Source organism: Pteropus medius, unplaced genomic scaffold (genome assembly GCF_902729225.1).
Source record: "Pteropus medius unplaced genomic scaffold, Ma_sr-lr_union100, whole genome shotgun sequence".
Classification (NCBI taxonomy): Eukaryota; Metazoa; Chordata; class Mammalia; order Chiroptera; family Pteropodidae; genus Pteropus; species Pteropus medius.
This window is the reverse complement of record NW_024349800.1, coordinates 29,940,562-29,961,369: the sequence shown is the minus strand read 5'-3', so window position 1 is coordinate 29,961,369 and position 20,808 is coordinate 29,940,562. Positions and strand designations below refer to the sequence as shown.

The window sequence follows — 20,808 nt, the reverse complement described above, 5'->3', positions numbered from 1 at the left end:
CACCAAACTGACCCCTAAAAGCTCCTATAATTCCAAATGATAGTTACAATCATGGTCCATTTTAGAATTTTGTTTGAGATGCTGCAGCCATGCACTAAGTCAGATCCTACATATTTTTATTGTGGTAAGAAAGAAGAGAAAGAACTAAAATATAATTATAAATGCATCATAAAGAGTACAATTAATGCCTATTAAATATATAAAAGATTCTACTTGACACTTTCTATAATTGTGTAAGAATGAATTAATACTTTACACTTTCACTTGAGAAATGACAGAGCTTCAGAACTTGATTTCTTTAAGTACAGTTTTAATGAGATCTGAGTAGGTATTTTGAAAGACAAAGCCAACAGGAGGGGAAAGCCATTTCGGTCACAGTCTCATGAACTTGTCAGTGGTAGAAATGGAGAAGAAAATCCAAGATTTTAACATCTGTTTCTCTCAACTCCATCTGACACGATGCTAACTTGTTCTTTTAGAATATCCTTTAAAAAAATCGTTACAAGAGTTGAAAAAGTGAAACAAGATGATTGTAAAATCTTCAAATAATATAGAAATGTATAATGTGGAATGAGACTCCTCCATGCCCTCCACCTCTTAATCCTGCTTTCCAAAGGTCACTACTACTTACCGTTGAGTGTATATCCTCACAGTTATCTGTGTAGATGCCAACATCTATGCATTTAACCAACCAAGAGACATTTAGTTGTTTACAGTTTTTCACTATTATAAATATTATACACCTAAGTGCCTTTTAATCCAAATTGTGTAATATCTATTGAAATGTAACTGGAAATGAATAATTAATTAAATTTATTTATTAATTAAATATCTATTGAAATGTAACTGGAAATGAATAATTAATTAAATTTGATAAAAATGATTTCAGTCTGTACTCTTACATACATCTAAGCAATTTGCTAGGCTGGGTTGTTTAAAAAGGTAGTTCAAAAACTAGAACTATTTAAAAAGTTCAAAAACCAGAGTGATTTAATATTTCTTAGCATTTAGAATGCATTGGCAAAAATGACCTTTGTAGCTTTAAACTTGCATGAATAGATGGTTGACTGTCCAGGAAAATAATTGACTTCCAATGCAGAGATGTTCTTTGCATGTGGTTCCTTTCCAAAGAGGGCTGAGCTGGGTGAATGTTTAATATTGCTCTTATTTCTTCCTATATTCTCTATTTTTCTCAGCAATTAAGGAAACTATAATATTGGAGGAGAATTCAAAGTTAAAAAACAAATATACAGAGATTATGTCATTCTCTAAGATGAGACATAATAATTATAATTCTTTAGAGAAATACTTTATGCTATACAATTTTCTAATGGAATTATTGCAATATGGTTGTAAATATGGAATGGTATCTTTGTAAAGATATGATTAAAGGATAGTGCTTAAGAATAAACTGCATTATTTTTTTCCTTTTTTTTAAATGCCAGTTTATTTTTTTCATACTATATATACATGATTTTTTTAACATTTTATTTTTTTATTTTTCACCTTCCCCCTCCCCCCTCCTTTCTGGTAACCACTAGTCCATTGTCCATGTCCATGAGTCTCTGTTTGTTTGTCCTGTTCATTTGTTGCTTTTAGGTTTATCCCACATATGTGATATCATGTGATTTTCAACATTTCTGTCTGGCTTATTTCACTTAGTATGATTATTTCAAGGTCCATCCATGTTGTTCCAAATGGCAGTATTTCATCTCTTCTTATGGCCGAGTAATATTCCATTGTATATATGTATCACAGCTTCTTTAGCCAATCATCTATCGTAGGACATTTTGGTTGCTTCCATGTCCTGGCCACTGTGAATAATGCTGCTATGAACATTGGTGTGCAAATATCTTTTTGGATATGAGTTTTCAAGTCTTTAGGGCAAATACCCAGTAGTGGGATTGCTGGATCATATGGTAGGTCAATTCTTAGTTTTTTGAGGAACCTCCTTACTGTTTTCCATAGTGGCTGTACCAATTCGCAGTCCAGTCCCACCAGCCGTATATGAGGGTTCCTATTTTACCACATCCTCTCCAACATTTGTTATTACTTGTCCTGTTGATTATAGCGAAGAATAAACTGCATTATTGCTTGTCACTTGAATAATAATTTCAATTTTGTGAAATTGAATGCTGGAATTGTTGCTGGAGTATGGTAGATGGTTCATTCTTGCCACTAAGCATTTGACATGCTACTTAATTATAAAGGTTCAAATCCTATGCTTAATTATAATTTTTCTTTGGAGTAATAGGAAAGAAAGTATTAGCTCTGGTATTATGGATTTGTGTATAAAATTTGAATAGGTAAAACTAGTAGTATATGGTTTTTTGTACATGAGGATATACTACTGAATAATAAAAATAACGATTTTCCTTTATTGAGTGCTTACTATGTGCCTGCACTGCTCTGAGCACTTAAACAATGGATGGGCCCAATATCCTTACTAGATATACCAATCATTATCCTCACTTTGCAAATGAAACAGAAGAAGGGTAAGTATCATGCTCAAGGACACACAATTAGTGAGTGGCAGGGCTGCCCAAGGTGTTGAGAGATTTTTCTGGTAGTGATGACAGATTTGCAATGAACCAGCTACCCATTCACATTCTTGTTAGGCCCTTCGGTGGCCAGTGAATGACAGGAGATTTTGATAAACATGCTTTAGGTAAGAAGATGTAGCTTGTGGCTGTGGGATGGGAAGCATTTAAATTTTCATATAGTTGGCTCACACAGACATTAAAAGTTAACCACCATGCTTAAACTAAATGTCTGAGATACTTGTCCAATTTATGGCAGTTTTTCTCTACTGGTAAAAATTTTGAAATATAAATCTATCTAGACAGTACTGATTAATAGTTGAAGTTAGAGAATCCTAAATATGTTTAAAAGCTTATATCTAATACTAAAAAGCATACAAGTTAGTATGTTATAGCGAAGTATGTGTATAAATTTACAAATACATTTTTAAATTTTAAAAATTGGTTCATATCGAGTTATCTTTGCTACTTTTAATTATAGTATGTGTGAATATTTATGTATTTTATGCCAACCAGCTTGCATTCTATATTGTATAGAAATTAGGCATAAAATAACAAAACATTTAAAATAAGACTATGCTTTCACTAAGTTATATAAGCATCTTTCTGCATTTACATTAAAATTTACCTCAAATATTAAATACTCCTTTATTGCTAACCTTACTTGGTGGTTAGTTCCTTTCTCTTGGTATTTCCCTAACATTAAACAAAATCCGTAAAAATGTTTACAAAATGTAATTTTATTTCTTGTGAAATATTATTTTGTCAAGTTTATATATTGGGAAGCATGATAACAAATTAGATTTTAGAGTAATTGACATAATATTTTGAAATATTAGAAAGATTTCTCAGGGAAATTAAATGACATGATTTTTCTAAACCATGATTATTTTATTTGTCTTGATTAAATTTAAGGCCTTTCTTTTAAGGCCCAGTTCTTCTTGCTTCTAGAGTCCAACTAAGATATATGAAATAGTTATTTGTTAATGATTTTGGTCTTCAAGATACTTTTTTGGCTTCTCAGCTCTCTTTGTAACGAGTATAATGAACGTATCTAATCAAATCATAAGGAGTTATAAATAACTCCACTGAGTCAACTTGAATTTTCTTTTTTTTACTAAGTTCTGTCTTCTTATCTTCTCAAAGATGCCTCAGTATTCTTACCTTTATTCGTTGCTCATCCCAACTGCCACTCCATTTTGTAAATCCCTGACTTCTTGATTAAAGGCCATAACCTCCTCTATCGAGATTGTTTGCAGAGGTTATTAGGGAGTTCTGATTCACTGAATTTTTCAGTTAGTTGGGTGATAATTTTAAAAAATCTCATTGCATCCTAGGTTTGAAGTTGTTCTAAAATGCATTTTCACATTCTTCTTCTGGAAGTCTATGTATTGAATATAAGCATAAAAATTAATAACTGTGGGGTCAGACAATATTGTATTTCAGAGCTGCACCAACACCTGTCTATTGTGTAACCTATATGGTGAGCCCCATATGTCTCATTAGTAAAGAGAAGATGAGGGTAGCACCTGACTTGGGGCTGCTGGGATGGTTCAATGAAATAATTCGTGTAAAGAGTTTAGCATCCTGCCCAGTGCTAGAAAAAGCTCAGTAAATGATAGATGTTTTATTGCTGTCAGTGATTATTAACTTTGTCCCTGTAAATTATTGTACATGATGGGAAAGTTAATATATTTATGTATGTATACATGCATAATGTCAATCAATAAATACCAAGTAATAAAAGTCATATCATAGTACATTACATCCTACAGGGAAAAAGTTTTATTACAATGCCTGGGGAATGTCACTCACTGACCTTGTATCTTGTCTCATGAAATAAAAAATTATTCCTATTCCATGGCAATTGATGTGTATGTAGATTTCTTTTTTATTGTTATGGATGTTATATAACTTTGTAATGAAACACTGTGCAAGCAAAAACCAAGCTTAAGTCTATATTTTTAATTTGTACTTTAAAATCTTTAATTAGTTAATCTTTTTAATAATCCTGAGAACATCATAAATAGTTTTCTGTGTTACCACGTGGTCCATTTGTACCCGGTGTGTCAAATCCTTTCCCACATCTAGAACAAAATTACATTTGATTTTAGGAGCTTATCTAACTAGATAAGGAGGTGAAATAGAAACATATACCACTTTTCAATGTAATTTTTAAAATATAGTTGAACGTAGATATCAGATGTTGCACAGAAGAAATGTCCATAAAGTTTGCTGCAGTTTATAATGAATTGAGGCCAGCTTGACCCAACTATGACAGGATTACATATGCTGAAAATTTAGAGGCTTGTTTTTTTTGTTTTTGTTTTTTTAAATAGATTTTGGGAAGCAAGACTTTTAAATATGAGATTAAAAGAACTCATTTTTCCACTACTCTATAAAATTACTAGTTTTCTTTTTGCATAATACTATCTGTATTAGCATATATCATTATATAGTTGTACTAAGACTGTACATGCTATTTTATCTTCTGCTATTTTCATTTAATGTGAATATATAAATTCACATTGCAAAATATTTTAAATATCTACATTCTAGTATATCATGTTTATGTTCCATAATTTATTAAACTTTATTTAATGTTTGATCTTTGTGTGGTTATAAATTTTTAAATCAATTAGCAAGCAGTTCACTTTTTGTGTCCATCTTTTTTATGTTGAATTAAGATAAATACTTATGAGTAGAATTACCATGTAAAAGAGTATAAATACTAACAAAATTTTGCTACATATTACCATATTTCTAAAAGCATGGGAATGTTTTACTGTGCCACCAATAGTGAATACGTGTAACCCTGCTTTTCCAACAATATTGGGCGACATATTTTTTGCAATTTAGGAGTATAAAATAGCACTTAAAGATACTTTAATTTTGTTGATAGAGAATAAAAATGCCTTCAGTTTTGTGACCCCTCCTTGGGTGAATTGTTTATCTAGCAGCATTGTCACCTTCAGAGCTGCCATTTCCTAAATCCTTTGTCATGTGCCAGGCATTGTGCTAAAGTTCACAGAAGAGCTAGCAATTCTTGTCTTCATTTTACATTTGAGGAAACTGAGGCTTAAAGAAGAAGAGTAACTTGCTCAGAATTACCCAGCCAGTGAGAAGTAATTAGAAATTTGAAGTCAGGCCATAGGATTCCTGAGTTAAAATTCTAAACTCCTTCATATAGTACATATTTTGACATTGGTTACATTTAATGCAACCTTTCAATTTTGATTTTGTTCTTATTCTGCTGTGTAAAATTTTAAATGTGTTTATTTTTGAAACTATGGTCTTTTTCTTGGTGTCTGTTGCTTCAAAGCTGAGAAAGTTATCATCCTTGTATATGTCTTATATGCTGCATTTTTGCCAGTGTATAATTTAAATTACTGTGTTTATTTAAGCTTTTGTGATTCCTCTGCAGTTTATTTTAGTGAATAGGTGCTTTTTAACCCTCCACCCCCTGCTTCACATAATATTTTAAACAATCCTTTCTTATTATTCATCTATGAAATAAAAATTTATAAAATAATAATTTATATGTAGATATCTCCAGGTCTATATTTGGGCTGTTTCTCAACTTTCCATTTGTTTCCTTTGCTCTATCTTTGCCATTTATTTCTTGTCCTGGTGCTTGGTTGTGCTTTGGACATATGGAGACTACTGTGCCAATTCACTACACATTCATCATTGCTTCTGGAACTCTCTTGCTGAGTCCTGGTGAATTAGAATCTTGGAGCTTTTGGTTATTTTAGCTCTAGTATTTGTCAAGTCAAATGGAAGACAACAGGATGGCTTAGCATCTCAAAGACAAAATTCTATTTTCTCCCTTCCATCAAAGATGGTGGTAGCTTTCCTAACCAAAAGTGAGGAATGAAGAACAGGGCATGTGTGACCTGGCACCCCTTACCACAAGGTCTTTGCTTGTTCCAGATGAGGACCAGAGAATAAGGCGACATTTAACGTGATGGGCGGGAGGAGAACCGATCTTTGAGAGAGCACTGCACCAGGGGTAACACACAGATGTTGGGCTGGGTGAAGAAGTTAGTTTAATTTGTTTGCAAAGACAAGTTCTATTCTTAAGTGTCTCATAGTGAGACATAAATGCCATATAATGTTATTTTAATTTAATTTAAAGACTAAGAACATAAAGGGATGAAGTATTATGAAATTTTAATCTTCTATGATTTTGTATTGATTTTACCTCAATTTATGTGTTTTGCACCATCACAATTAAGATGACTAAATTGTTGTATAGGATTGTTGCACATTATTGTGTCATTTGTAAAAAGAAGCCATTGGAGGTGTAAACTGAGAATTGTTGGACTTGAAAATTACCTGTACACTCTGCCTGTCTAAACTTCCTCCCTCCTACCACCCCTGCAACACCAAATCCAATCTGGAGGCCTTTCAGAATAACATAAATCCTGTTTATAGCTTTCCTTAAAGAGGTTGCACCCAGTTTGACACAGCATGTCATTGAGCAAAATATCCTAAAATTCTAGTTCATTCTTCCATCTGCCCAAGTTCTTCCCCAGACTTGATCCTCTTTGTTCACCATTCATGTTCATTCCTATTATATTCATTCTCTCTCTCTTTCTTTCTCCCCCTCTGTCCCTCCCTCCTCTCCCTCTCCCTCTCTCCCTTTTCCTCCCCTTCCCTCCCCGCCTTTCCTCCCTCCCTTTGTCTCCTTCCCTCTTTGTCTCTCCCTCTCTCTCATCCTCCCTCTCTCTACTCTATCTTCTTTTTCTTTCTTTATTTTCTCTTCCCTGCAAATCTCTCCTGACTCACGAACTCCCTGCTGGGTGGTGGGAAGTATAGCCTGGTTTCCAGCTTTAACTGTTTTTCTCTCAGGAGAAGCAGAGCAAAAATCTTGGTTAATAATCCTCTGTCTTATTACAGAAGGTGACAAAGAACAATAATGAATATTAAAAGAGCTTTGGCCTTATACAACTATTAGTCCAAATAAGTCAGTTGCTCCCAGGAAGAAGCCGAGTGGTTTTGACTAGGAGCACCAATAGAAGAGCAGAGCCGATGGGCTCCTGCAGCAGGCAGAGTGCTGGTGTCGTTAGGGGTGACGGGTGGGCTGGCTGTCCAGAGTGCCTCAGTAAAGGAGTTAACTGAGAGTGTTCATTGTAGAGAGCTTTTTGTTTTCTCTGGTATAATCAATTTGAGATGTCCCATGCTTGGCAATAGAGAGGATGAGATGGCTGGACCTGTGGCTCTTCTGCTTCTTCCTTGAGAGTCTCCTTTCCTTAGAAAATCTGTCTGCTCTGTCCTTAAGGAGAGCTAGTCCTTCTTTAAGTCTCTTCTTCTAGCTCTCCTTAGCTGCTTTTGTCTTAGTCATCCTAGGGCAGTAGAGAATGCCCTGGGCTGAGGTCTCAGTTCTTGGCAGTAAAAAGAATCTACTCTATGTAGGAAAAGCAGAAAAGAAATTTATTGAAAGGTATTGGGATAGTCTACAGCTGTGCCACCCTGAACGTGCCCGATCTCATTTGATCTCGGAAGCTAAGCAAGGTCGGGCCTGGTTACTGCTTGGATGGGAGACCACCTGAGAATACCAGATGCTGTAGGTGGCGGGGGGTGGGGGGAAGGTATTGGGATGTTCATCTGATCTCTGGGAGAACCAGAGACCACGTAACTCAGAGCAGTGCCCAGCCACACTGGGCTCTCCCACTCAGGTGCTGTACTGTGTCCCTATCTGCCCCTATAGTGTGTGTGGTGAAAGAAGAGTCTGCTGTGCCCTCTCAGGGGACAGTTTGCACAAAATAAAACTCACAACACACATCTCAGTCCTGGGATTCCTTTCTCTCCATTATATTAAGGAGTTTCTGGCAAATAGTGTAGGTAACCATTGAGTCCAAATTTCAGTGAAGAAATGGAGCAAACAATTAGAGTTACTCCCAGTTGCTTGAACTTCCATATTGGATCCAGAAACACTTTTAGACAGCTGATCTATAAAGCATAAGTTAAAATTATGTTCTTCCTTTCCCACACATGTTCTCTAAGTTTATAATGGCCAAACTTATAGAAGTTGATAAGTTGGCAAAATATTGCCTTTTTTTTTTTTTTTTTTTTTTTTGGTGTGTAAGCCAGTTTCTCTCTGGTTTGACTTTTTCTTTGGCCCCCAGGGCAACTGGGATCTGACTTTGATTATGGGTCGGGGCACAGTGGGGCAGGTAGAGGTGGGACAGGAGAAGACAAGTTCCTCTTATAAGATAAAATGCCTTTGGTAAGATTTTACCTTGTCTCTAAGGCAGGCAGCACCTAGGGAGACTCAGCAGGGTTCCAAGAGGTCAGGGATGGTGGACTGGGGGGAAGGGGCATTGGAGGACAGAGTTCAGGTGCTGGAGTGCTCAAACTGACCAAATGCTCTCATTTTCTCATCAATAAGCTGACTTTCATATAAAAACTTGGCTCTCCCATGGCCTGGGCCTTGTCAGTAAGAGAGACGAATTTTATTTGTACCTAGATGTCAGGTTTTTATGAGAATTTCAAGAATATTTATATTTTAAAAGGAAACCAGAGGATTGTGAAGACTTTGAAGTTATACAGGCCTGAATCTGAATCTGAATCTTGGCTCTGCCATGTACAGGCCGTGTGACCTTAGGCAAGTTCCTTAACCTTTCTGAGTACCCGTATGCTTGTGGGATAAGGATACTTACCCCACTGGATTGTTCTTGAAGATTAAAAGAGATCATATATAAGATAGTACATAGTAATTGATCTATAAATAGTAGATAATAGTCATTCAATAACTAATGAACGCTTATGGAATTGAATGTAATCTTTAATAATAAAGTGGAGTAGCTTGCTGATGGGGAACTTAGAGTCATATGTATGGAGATGTTCTTTGTCCTGGGGGCTTTCTTGAGGTCCCTCGATTCAAGTTTCACAGGAGAAGGTTTGCTTCACCTGTCCAAGGTAGCTTGTGTGTTTAAATGGAATTTGTTCAAATGTTCTTGGAATTTAGTAAGATGATCAAACAAAATTTTTCACAAAGATATCTGGTTATTTGGCTGATTTTATTAATTTGTTGAGTATCAGACTGGTAGGTAGATGGATCAACCAGGATATTGGGGATTCCCAAGGTGTTGTTCCTGTCTTCGTTTGGTTACGAAGTGGGAGGAACATTAATCGGCTTTTTAAAAGAGGACCTAACTTTTTGAAACATCTGTTTCAGAAGTTGAAAATTCATTTCTCCTGAAGTTTTAATATATTTCTGTTAGTCTCTGTTTTTCATGGAGCCAGTGAAAATGATGGTCATTTCTGGCTGGCTGGAGTTGCACAGACTTAATGCTAAGTACCTATAACAATGTGGTTAGCAACGCTGGCTTTTTCTTCTCTCTCCTTTACCACTTACCTACATTTCTTAACAAAACTAGGTAGGTTTGCTATCTTTTTGCTCTCTATTCTCTTTCTTATATTTATCATCTGTTATCTTTTTCCATTCATATGTAATATGTTCCCTTTCTGCCTGATTCCTATTATTTCAATAGCTTTTAGATGACACTTATTTAAACAAAACAAAAAAATTTATTTTTAGCTGGTGGTAATGGTGAACTTTAGAAGGAATGTGCTTTCAAAATAGACATGAGCTAAATGTAACCGGCCTGCCCAATATTATATCTTAGTCTTTGCATTGGGTTTTCTTCTATTATGTTTCAGATACTGTCTTGAGTTCTTTGCAGACTATTTCTTATTTAATTCAATCCTAACAACAACCTGAAGGGCAGTTAATAGTATTCCCATTTTACAGATGAGCAAACTAACAGTCGAGACATTGGCCTGTAACTAGTAAGTAGTAGAGAAGGAATTTGAACCCAGATCTACTTAACTCTAACACACACGCTGTTCATTACCAGAGCTTCTTCTACCTAGATATTAGATCAATAAGTACAATGAGAGCTTTAGAACACAGAATAGCTACGAATATTAATTCATTTCTTTGGCTCTGTGTACATAAGTTAAAAAAAGCTTCAGGATGTGTATGTGTGTGTATGTGTTTACCTCATTTTTGCAAAGCTATATACACATTTGTATCATATTATTTTTAAATAATGAAAACTTTGTAGGTGACTTATACATTATTTGGGATTCTTCTCAAGATACTGAACCAGGAAATGAGCCTTTGCAGATACTGAATTTGCTATTGCCCAATCTTGACTTCCCAACCTCCAGAACTGTGAGAAATAAATTATTGTTGTTTATGAGCTTCCCAGTCTATGCTATTCTGTTATAGCAACTTGAGCAGACGAAGACAAGAAGTTATAGTCTCACCTATAGTCCTATTGGCGTGCTCGTTCAAGTGAGTCTTTTTCTTGTCCCTTTTCAAGATAGTTTATTGGAGAGGTACTTACATTCTGTCCAAGTAGGGATTTCATCAAGATGAGAATGAGTCCTAATTTTTTTTTTTTTTAACTGAAATCTGTGTACCTTCAAAATCGAAGAAATCCAGCAGTGCTCCCTCCCTTTTTGTACCTGTGATACAAGAGTATTCATCATTGGTAGAGTTCTACAATATGAACCCTGCAGTTGATCAGTTTGTCCCCACATCTAGTTTCACTTGGTGCATTATATAATTAGAAGGAAGAATTGCTGAGATACTGTAATAAACTATTTGCCTTAAACGAATAAAAAGCTACACAGATACCCTTTTTGTTCCTCTCCATTTATGTCCCTGGTAAAGCAAACATTACATGTGATGTTAGCTCGTGCGCTGGAGCCAATAAGAATTGAAGAATTATATAACACAATTATATTAGAGATTCAATAATATTCATCCCTGTATTTGCTTTCTCCTTGTGAAGTCCAGTTCTGAATTCTACCGTGAAGTAGTTTGTGCCCTCAAGCAAGTCATTTCTCCTCTCTAAATTTGCTTTCCTTTAATCTGTGAATTGAGAATGTGGAGTGAAATTATATTTGAGTTTCCTTTTAGCTCTGATTCTGTGAAGGAGTAATATGTCTTGTTCGAGTCAGAAAACCCCACAGATCTCTTTAAACTTTACTATAGCATTTGTTACAGTGAGCTCTTCTTTAGAACCTTCCACATACACAGACTTCAGAATGCACCAGGACCTCCCAAAGTCATCCCCATTCTCTTAAACAATCTTCTTAAAATTCAAAAATGTGATTTGTAGGAGTAGTAATAGAAGGAAGTATAAGTTTCAGCAGCAATGGAAAAACATTAATCTGAAAACCATTTATTTCCTGAATCTTTTCAACATCTAATATTTCCTCTTATTTCTGTGATGTTGGGCGCAGTGATATAGGGATCTTGATACATTTGTCTCTTCACTTCTAGCCTACTTTATTAATATCCCTTGGGCTGTCTCTTAGAGTATTGGTGCCAATTCCTCTTTTTGGTTAGTTATTATGCAGGTCTTTGGGGATCACTGTCAAAATGCTTAATAAAACTTGATATCTAAGCTAACTATTGATTTGGGGCTTTGGGTAATTACCTGGTGACCCAACAGTCCTACTCCTAGATATTTATGTAAGTGAAATGAAAACTTATGTTCACATAAGAAAAACTACCCACAATGTTTATAATAATTATATTTGTAATTGCCAAATACAAGGGGAGAGGTTGACTAAAAGGGGGCACAGATAGAACTGTGAAGGGTGATAGAGCTGTTGTATACCTCGATTGCATGGTGGTGGTTACATGATTACAGGACTATACATTAGAAAGGGTGAATTTTCTTTTATGTAAATTATAGTTCAATTTTTTTAAAAAAAATTACTGTTAAAAGAATCTGGAAAAGAAAGAATATTTCAAATATTTATTGCAATATTATTTATACCTAATAGTCTATGAGTACTTTGGAATAAAATAGAAATATAGATGTTATAGAAATATAAGACATTGTTCACAAGGAGTTTATACTTTAAAGAGATCAAAATTTAGAGTATTTTTAAAAGATATGTTATTAGGACACAGAGATTATTGGAAAGTTATTTTTTGTTGTTGTTGCTAGACAACTGAAGTAAATTGTAGGAGTTATAAACAGGAAAAAAATCACTCAAGATATAAACGATATTTAAAGTATGGCATCTGGGTTTTTTTAAATGCTGATTTAAATTTTTTTATCTTTAAACACTTCAGGGGCAGGAGAGGAGAGGAGAACCAAGTCATAAGATCAGTAACAAAACATAGGTTAACCTTGTTTTCTTGAAAAAGCACAAGGTAAATATTTATAAATTGATTTTTGGTCCCAGCATAAAATAAAAATTACTTTCGACAATCCTCATTTCAAAGAACATTTCCATTATGAAAGCGTATCTAAGTAAATTTATTTTTTCTGTGCAGTTCAAGGGAGATAAATGATTACTACGAACACTAAGTCCTGTTGAACTTCCTCAGACACATCCAACACAGTCTATTATTTTGAGGACTGTGGAAGAGACTGCTATTTGTCTACCAACTATCTATCCTCCCTTTCCTTAGCAACAGAATCCCAATTTTTTTTCAGGGAAGCAATGTGTCTCTAAAAAAATGGCATTTTCCAGCTTTCATTGGAGACAGATGTGACTGGGTAACTGCATAGGTATAGACTTCCAGGGAGACACTTTTGAGAGGAATTGGCTCAGCTTCAGTGGTGGGACCTCTGCCCCTTCCCCTTATTATGCTACCTAGAATACAGACTTGATAGCCAGCCTAAGTCTGGTTCTTATCCCTTCTCTGCTCCCTCGACACCCTCCCACCCCAGAACACAGTTCTGCCTCTCCACTGAGAGAAAAGACTACGTTACAGTCAATGGAGCAGTCCTCGTCATTGGTTTCCTCTAAGTGGCTCTTTGGTCAGCCCCTTGATTCTCCTGGTCTAGTAAACATGAAAAATGCCGGCCCTTACTGAGCTTTTTCTACTTTCCCAGCAGTGCACTGAGTACATTCCATATATCATATATAAACCCCCATCCCTAAGAAGAAAGTCCTGGTAGTGCCTACATTTCACAGATAAAGAAATGAAAAGGCTAGGATAGGTTACCTAGCATGCACTATAGTTTGGTCACACAGTGGGGGAGCTGAAGCCTTTCTGCTTCCACATTGTGCAATTACACTGTGCTGCCCAGTCGTCTCCACTCAAACCCTGTTACTATAGATCATTTAAAGACATTAAAGACACCAGTTCAGCATTATGGCATCTATCCCCTCTTTCTCTGTGCCTGAAGATCATTATCCTATTTCATACAAATTTTTCATAGCTAAAGTCTTAATTTGACAACTTGTTGACCATGTGGTTTCATTATTAAGACATCAGTTCTCAGTCCTCTTCTCTGGCAGAAACATCTGGGAGTGTGTGCTTGAGGAATGGGAGGAGGGCAAGAGTCAACTCAGTTCCCCTAACTTCCGGCCCTCCCATTATGCCCCTCTGAGTTCCTTCAATTGATAGGTCCAGATGCCTCATTAGGGATTCTGTTTGCTTAATGTTTTCCTTATAAAAGCTTCTTAGTGTCTAACAGCCCCAGCATAATGCCTCTTTTTTTTGAGTGCAGTACAGTCTAGGTCATCTAGAAGTGCTTAGTGAGCTCAGGGATTAACTTTAAAGTAAAAAGGTTCTAAGCATTCTTACATGACAAGTGTCATATTTGTCATGTTTAGTAAATGCCTGGAGGAGGGTCACTGGAGATGAATTTATAGCTTCGATAGGTTCTGGCACCAGGACTGGTCCTGTTGGTAAGACAGCAACTAAACATTTCAGGATGCTGATTCGTTTAATTCTTCTTTGACCACACAAGCTCCCACAGACCTGCTCCCCTTTAAACCCCTGCCTCATTTATAGCCTTTACCCTGGAAGTTTACCGTGTCATTCTACTATTTGACATTGTTTGCCATGTATTTCTCTGGGTTGGTTTTCCTCCTTCAACCAGGTTGTAAGCCTCCTGCAGGTAGGTACAAGATTAGTATCCTGAATCTCATCCAACACATATTTACCTCGTATTTCCTGGAGTGAGAGAGGGAATGGGAGTGGGAAGATGAATGTTGCTCATTTGGCTTCAGAAGAAGATGATTTTTTTGTGTGTGGAATTTACATAATTTCTGTTTCATGGACATACTTATCAGTGGGTTACAATTGTTAGCATTAAAAAGCTAGCTCCAAAATCTAGATGAGATACTCTTGTTATGTAAATTTATTAAAAATTTAATACTATGTAAATTATATACATAAAACTATAATCTTTTATGTGAGAAAATTTAAGGAGAAAAAGATTTCAAAAGATTCTAAAAAAGAAAAGGCAAGAATGATACAAGCTCATCTACTGTATAAATAAAATTTCTAGTGTATCATATATCTGTGTATGACATCTCTACATCTCTAATTTTAACCAAAAGAAATCCCTTTGGGAATCAGTCTGATTAATGGATTCTAAAATTGACTGATGAGAGGGAAACTATCTCCTTCTGAATTTCCCTATTCTATTCAGTCTTTACTTATTATACTCAGAATAACACAATAGGAGCGTAAAGAAGCTAAATGACCTATTTCTTTAGAGAATCTATTTCTTAAAGGAGAAATAAAATATTCTCACTTGAGGTGGCATTCACATTTATGTAATTTGTGCCTTTTTTAGAGAGCATTTGACTAAATTGAGGGTTTTGTTTTGATTTAGGTAACTTTTTGTGTAAATCAAATCCTATTTTAAATATACTTGAAGTATTCACTATTTTAAAGGAAGATTTAATCATTTTATAATAAAAATGGACTATATTAAACATGTGCACATACACATTATAGCGGCCACCATTGGCTTAGCACCAAATGACTTAGTGTAACAGGGATTTAAGCATACTAGGCATCCAGTAAAAGTTTTAGGGATCAACACTAAGATTTTAACTTAGAAGAAAATTTCGGTTCTGTTGTGGTTACATGAGGTGAACATGTAGAACAAACCATTTTAGAGCACTGCCAGGCCATAACAATTAAGGGCAGGAGTAAGTGATTCAGACCAGTGCTTCTTGCTTGTAATGCTTCTCACTCTGAAGCTCGAGTCACAAGGGAGATGTTTTTATTTTATTTTATATGTATGTATCTATTTATTTCTGCATTATAGGGGGAATCTTTAAAAGGTAGCTCTGATCTTGTAGTTCTGAGGTGGGGCTTTTGAATACTGTTGGTCTGAGGACCACACTTTGAGAAATAAGGGGCTAGTGTAGAACAATCAGAACAGAAGGAGTTCAAAGAAGAGAGAATTAATATGGTCTGGCATGAAGACTTCTCTCTAACCCTCTTTCACCTTTAGCGATATGAATAGTCATGTGTAAGATTGACATTATTTCAAGATTGTTTTGGCTATTCTAGTATCATTACATTTCCAGATAAAAGTTTGAATTAGCTTGTTCATTCTATAAAATAGCCTGTTGGGAGTTTAATTAAGATTGCATTGAATTGGTCAGTTTTGGTTGCAGTTCACCAATGAAACCATCTGGGCTTCGAGTTTTCTTTGTAGGAAAGTTTTTGATTATGAATTCAATTTAGTATAAATAAGGCTATCCAGATGTCTCTCTGTCTATCTGTCTACCTCTCCCTCTCCTCTCTCAGAATTATGGTAATTTATGTTTTTCAAGCAATTCATCCATTTCATCTAAGTTAGTGAATTTATTGTTATAATATTGTTTTTCATATTTCCTTTTATTCTTTTTTGTCTATAAGATCTGTAGTGATATTCTTTTTTTGATATTGATAATTTCTGTTCTTTCAAGCCAGTATTTCTGGTGGCTTATCATTTTTATTAATCTTTTAAAGAACCAGCTCTTGGCCTGTTAATTTTCTATGTCATTTTTCATTTTTCTATTTCATTGATTTCTGCTCTTTGTTACTTCCTTTCCACTTGTTTTTGATATAATTTTCAGAAGCCATTTTAAGGGTAATATGTTCCTATATTTTCAATTATTTTTGTCTGCCAGGATTTAATATTTAGGTAGCTCTGAAATTTTATAGCTTTTGAGAGCTTTTTGGTTTTTCTGATAGGTCTGTTCATTCATTCTTTAAGGGATATTCATCTATTCCCTGGACACTACTGAGATGAGAAAAAAATAGGCTTTTTTCCCTATTTAAATTAGCAATTCAGATAAAACCCAAGTGAGTGAAAAAAAAATTTGTTTGATAATTATGTAGGACTCTTACTTTTTCTGCAAATGGAATCATGAAAGAGAATGCACTTTTTGGAGAAATGCAGTGAATAAGAAACATGGCCCAATATTAGACTTTATATATCATGAAAATTCTATGTGTAATAAATGAGTGATCTTTGCCATTAACATTAATTTTTAGATTTAATTTTAAAAGAATATCTTGAGTTCAGTTCTAAATTGAGTTAACTTTGGTTCAGTCATCTAAAACCATCCTCCTGTAAGTTCCTGTCAGCCCTTCTTTCCCCCTGCCTTTACAGTACCCATGTCACAGCCCATATCTAAGTCCATTGCATCTTCTAACTGCAGAGAGGATGTTCTGGCTTAGCTCCTGAGACAAACCGAATGCAGCTAGTTCTAGCCCCTTCCTGAACCCCTTGCCTATGGGCTCATCCATTATTCTCTACTTCTGTGCATGTGGATTGAGGTTGCTATTGTGCATTCCATTTTAATTTCCCTTAATGCTTCCCAGGGTCTCTGGAGACTTGGAGTTTTGTCACGCTCTTATTAGTTACCATCTGCAATGCCAGAGCCTTGCTCCTGTGCCTCATCTAGTGCCTGGGGCCTTGCTAAGCACAGCTCATTCTTCCTCAGCCCTGTCTGTCTGCCCTGATTCTGCAGCATCATGCCTGGCCATTCATGTTTTCCCACCTACCAGACCACAGCTCCCAGGGAACCTGGATTTTCTCTTCTTTGCCTGCCTGCCTGTCCCCTGCAAGCCTCTGCAGCCATGTCTACACAGGTTCTGGCACTTCTCAGTGAAATCCCAGGCCAGTCCACACCTCTCCGCCCACAGCCTTCCCTACCACAAGTAAGTGGCAGTGCTTTGCCACATCCCAAGAAATGATTATTTCCAAACTGTACACTTTAGAATTTGAAATCTGATCGTATTCTTTGATGGTGAAATTAAAATAATGTCAAATATTTAAAATTATTTATACTAATTCTGCATAATCTTTTTTATGTACATTAGAGCTTGATCTCTGTGAGTTTATTTAGGTATATAAGCATCTGATGTCTGTTCCCAAAAGAAGTACTAAATACATATAGTTTATTTTAGTTTTCTTTATTACATGAGGTAGAAATATCTTGGCTTAATGAGGAAGAACCTGCTCTGGAACCAGAATGCGTCAGTGTGTGGGTGGAAAAAAACAGCACCCTAGGGTCTTCTACAATCAGGAGAAGAATATTTGATATGGAATAACTGAAGAGGATATTTTGGAGATGACCACAAAGGAGAGAAGCAAACTCAGGAAGGTCGAGGTCTCTGCGAGTACTAAACCCAGGAAGGTGAGGCTGATGAGAATGAAAACTTACCGTTTGACTTTGGCACTGAGGTGATCTTAATTGTGAAACTTCCAAATCCATGTCTTCAGCCTGTCCTCCCTCCAGGGTACCAGACCAAAATTTCCAACCCACCACTCGACATCTGAAGCTGCCGAAAACTCAGTGTATCCAAAATGGAAGTATTCATTAGACCGTCCTGTGTTTCAGGCACCGTGAACACAAGAGGCATAGTCTCCGCCCTCACTGAGCCTGCAGTTCATCTCCTCTCCCCGCTGGTTTCCCTCCCTTCATTCCTTCTCAGTCCCACCCTGGAAGCAGTCCCCTGCCCCATCTACTCCTCTCACTATCCTGTTAGTTGGCTGGTCCCATCTCCTTGGTCAACCTCCCTATCCATCTCCTCCTTTGCATCCCTTCTAACACTGCTCTGATTCAGTGGCTTCCTAATAGCTTTCTTTTCTTTTTTAAAAATTGTAGTAAGAACACTGAACATGAGATCTACTCTGTTCACAAGTGTATAATACAGTGTACAGGTAACTATAGGCATGATGTTGTACAGCAGATCATCTCTAAGAACTTATTTATCTGGCATAACTGGAAATTGGTGCCTGTCAAACAGCAACTTCGCATTTCCCAGTAGCTTTCTGAAAGGTCCCAGCGTCCCCTCTCTTGCTTCTCCACTTTCCTGTGCTTATTCTTTGATACATGCATCCCCAAACTCATTGTATTTTTATGCTTGTCTGTTGCCTTAAGGATACTTGAAATCACATTAGATTACAGACTATATTATTCATCAGTATATCCCCAGCACCTACCACAGTAGCATTCAGGAAATATTTGTTGAATGAGTGAATGAATGAATGAATGCATGAGTTTGAGTCGTGTTTGGTAATGTGACTTAGTGAATATAGCATGAGATTTGAATTTAAGTCCTCTCTCTCTCTGTGCTGTGATCTAGGCCTCCATTTCTTCATATAGTGGATATATCAACACTGCACCTTGTAAGAATTGATGTGAGGCTTAAATATAGATAACATCACTCAAAAAATTATTGAATTGCTTAAATGTTGTTATTTATACACAAAACATATTTTTAGTGGCCTCCTGCTTTCTAAATTGAAATTTGTCAGTGTAGTGTTTATGCCCAGCATGATTTTGACCATTCGGCTTCCTCTTTGTCCTGTATTCCTTCTGGACTTTCTGCATAGCTCCTGGACACTCTGGACACCCCCTGCAGGTACATGCCTCAGCACCTTTGCTTACCTTGTTCCTCAGCCTAGACTGTCTTCCTACCCCACAACCCTCACCTAGTATAACCCTTCTAGGTCCAGCTCAGGTGCCACTGGTCTTGAAGACCCCTGTGTCTCAGTCACATTTAATCATCTTTTTATTCTGCAGCACCATTGGCACTTTGATTATTGTTCCTTTTATTATATGGTAATTGGTTCTTGTCATTTCCTTTTATTATACGGTAATTGGGTCTTGTGTTGCCATTAAGGTTATCTGCAGATATTCTAATGCTCTCTCCTTCCTGGCACATGGTGGGATTGCATGTCACCACCCACTTACAGTTAGATGCGGCCCTGTGATTTGCATTAGCCAATGAAATATGAGTACTAGAAGTAGCATGTGTTGCTTAAGCTTCAGAAGCCAGTGCATACTTCACCATGTTTGTTTTCCTTTGGCACATTCAAGATAGTAACCACTCTGCCAGCCTCGGTCCCTGAGAAAGCCCCTCTGCAGAATCACAACAGCCATGTAACATGAAGAAGGAATAAGCTACTGAGACTGTGGGGTTCTTGTTTCCTGCAGCATAACCTACCCTATCTTATGCAGTTATTTACATGCCTGTCTTTCTCACTGGATTATAAGTGCCTTAGAAGCAGGTTCCGTAACTAACTTTATACCTGCACTCACTTATAACCTCCCTGCACCTAGTGAGTGCTCAAAATAATTTTACTTGACTTTTCCTGGAACATTGGAGAAAGAGACTGATGTAGAGAGAGCCAGGAGTGAATAACATTTTAGATAGACTACATAATACATGTTGGAGTAAATAGCCTATTTTAGAACCTTAGAAGGAAAGAAATTTGGGAAGAGTGGCAGAGCAAGTGGGTGCAGCCATAGAGATAGGTTAACTGCCATGAAGTCATGCCACTTCACAGGCACTGTTGCTGGGGAATGTCAGCTCTGTGCTTTTTGACATTGGCAAACAAGTTCTAGAAAGATATTTGAAACTAGCTTTATCCCAACATATTTTCATTGTTGTAAGATAGGCATACCATATTATATTCTCATGTTTTTTACTTCTAAGTACATTTTTTCATTCATAAGTCAATCAGTGATTTGCAGTGAATTTTAGTCATGATTATGAATTAATGCAGTATCATTCTGATATGTTTTTCTAGATCTATTAATGAGATATCTATTTTGACATTAATTTATAGAGGTATTTTTTTTTTATGTGAAAAGCAAAGGACCTGAGTCATTCTAATTAGATAAATGTACAGTTTCAATAGCACTAATAGAACTATTTATTTTACTGACTTGGAAAGAATAATAACGGTGTATAGCACTTCACTTTCTCAATCAGTCATATCTACGATTCACTAATGTACCCTCTGAGCAGCTGGATTTGGGTCTCCATGGCACAGCTTTATTAAGTCTATTTTTCCAGAAGAGGAAATACTTTTAGGAAGTGAAAATCTGCTACCCAGACTCCTGTTCCCAGCATTACACTCTCCATAGAAGCTCACTTGCAGCTTCTTTCCCTCCCTCCCTCCCTGTCTCCCTCCCTCCCTCCCTCTCTCTCTTTCTCTCTCTCATCAATTTGTGATTGATAACTCTCCAG

The 20,808-nt window shown here is 36.3% G+C and overlaps 1 protein-coding gene, 1 long non-coding RNA gene and 1 pseudogene across 7 annotated transcripts in view; 2 read left to right on the top strand and 1 right to left on the bottom strand.

Annotated features, from left to right (window-relative positions):
• The window catches only part of EML6 (EMAP like 6), a 232,732-nt gene that overhangs the window by 43,724 nt on the left and 168,200 nt on the right, over positions 1–20,808 (top strand). The gene's annotated exons all lie outside the window — the stretch shown is intronic.
• LOC120622440 (uncharacterized) lies at positions 7,998–8,116 on the top strand (annotated as a pseudogene).
• LOC120621644 (uncharacterized) overlaps positions 17,958–20,808 on the bottom strand; it is a 14,453-nt gene continuing 11,602 nt past the window's right edge. The window contains exon 3 of the long non-coding RNA XR_005658227.1: positions 17,958–17,969. This is a non-coding gene — a long non-coding RNA (uncharacterized LOC120621644). The remainder of the gene's footprint in view (positions 17,970–20,808) is intronic.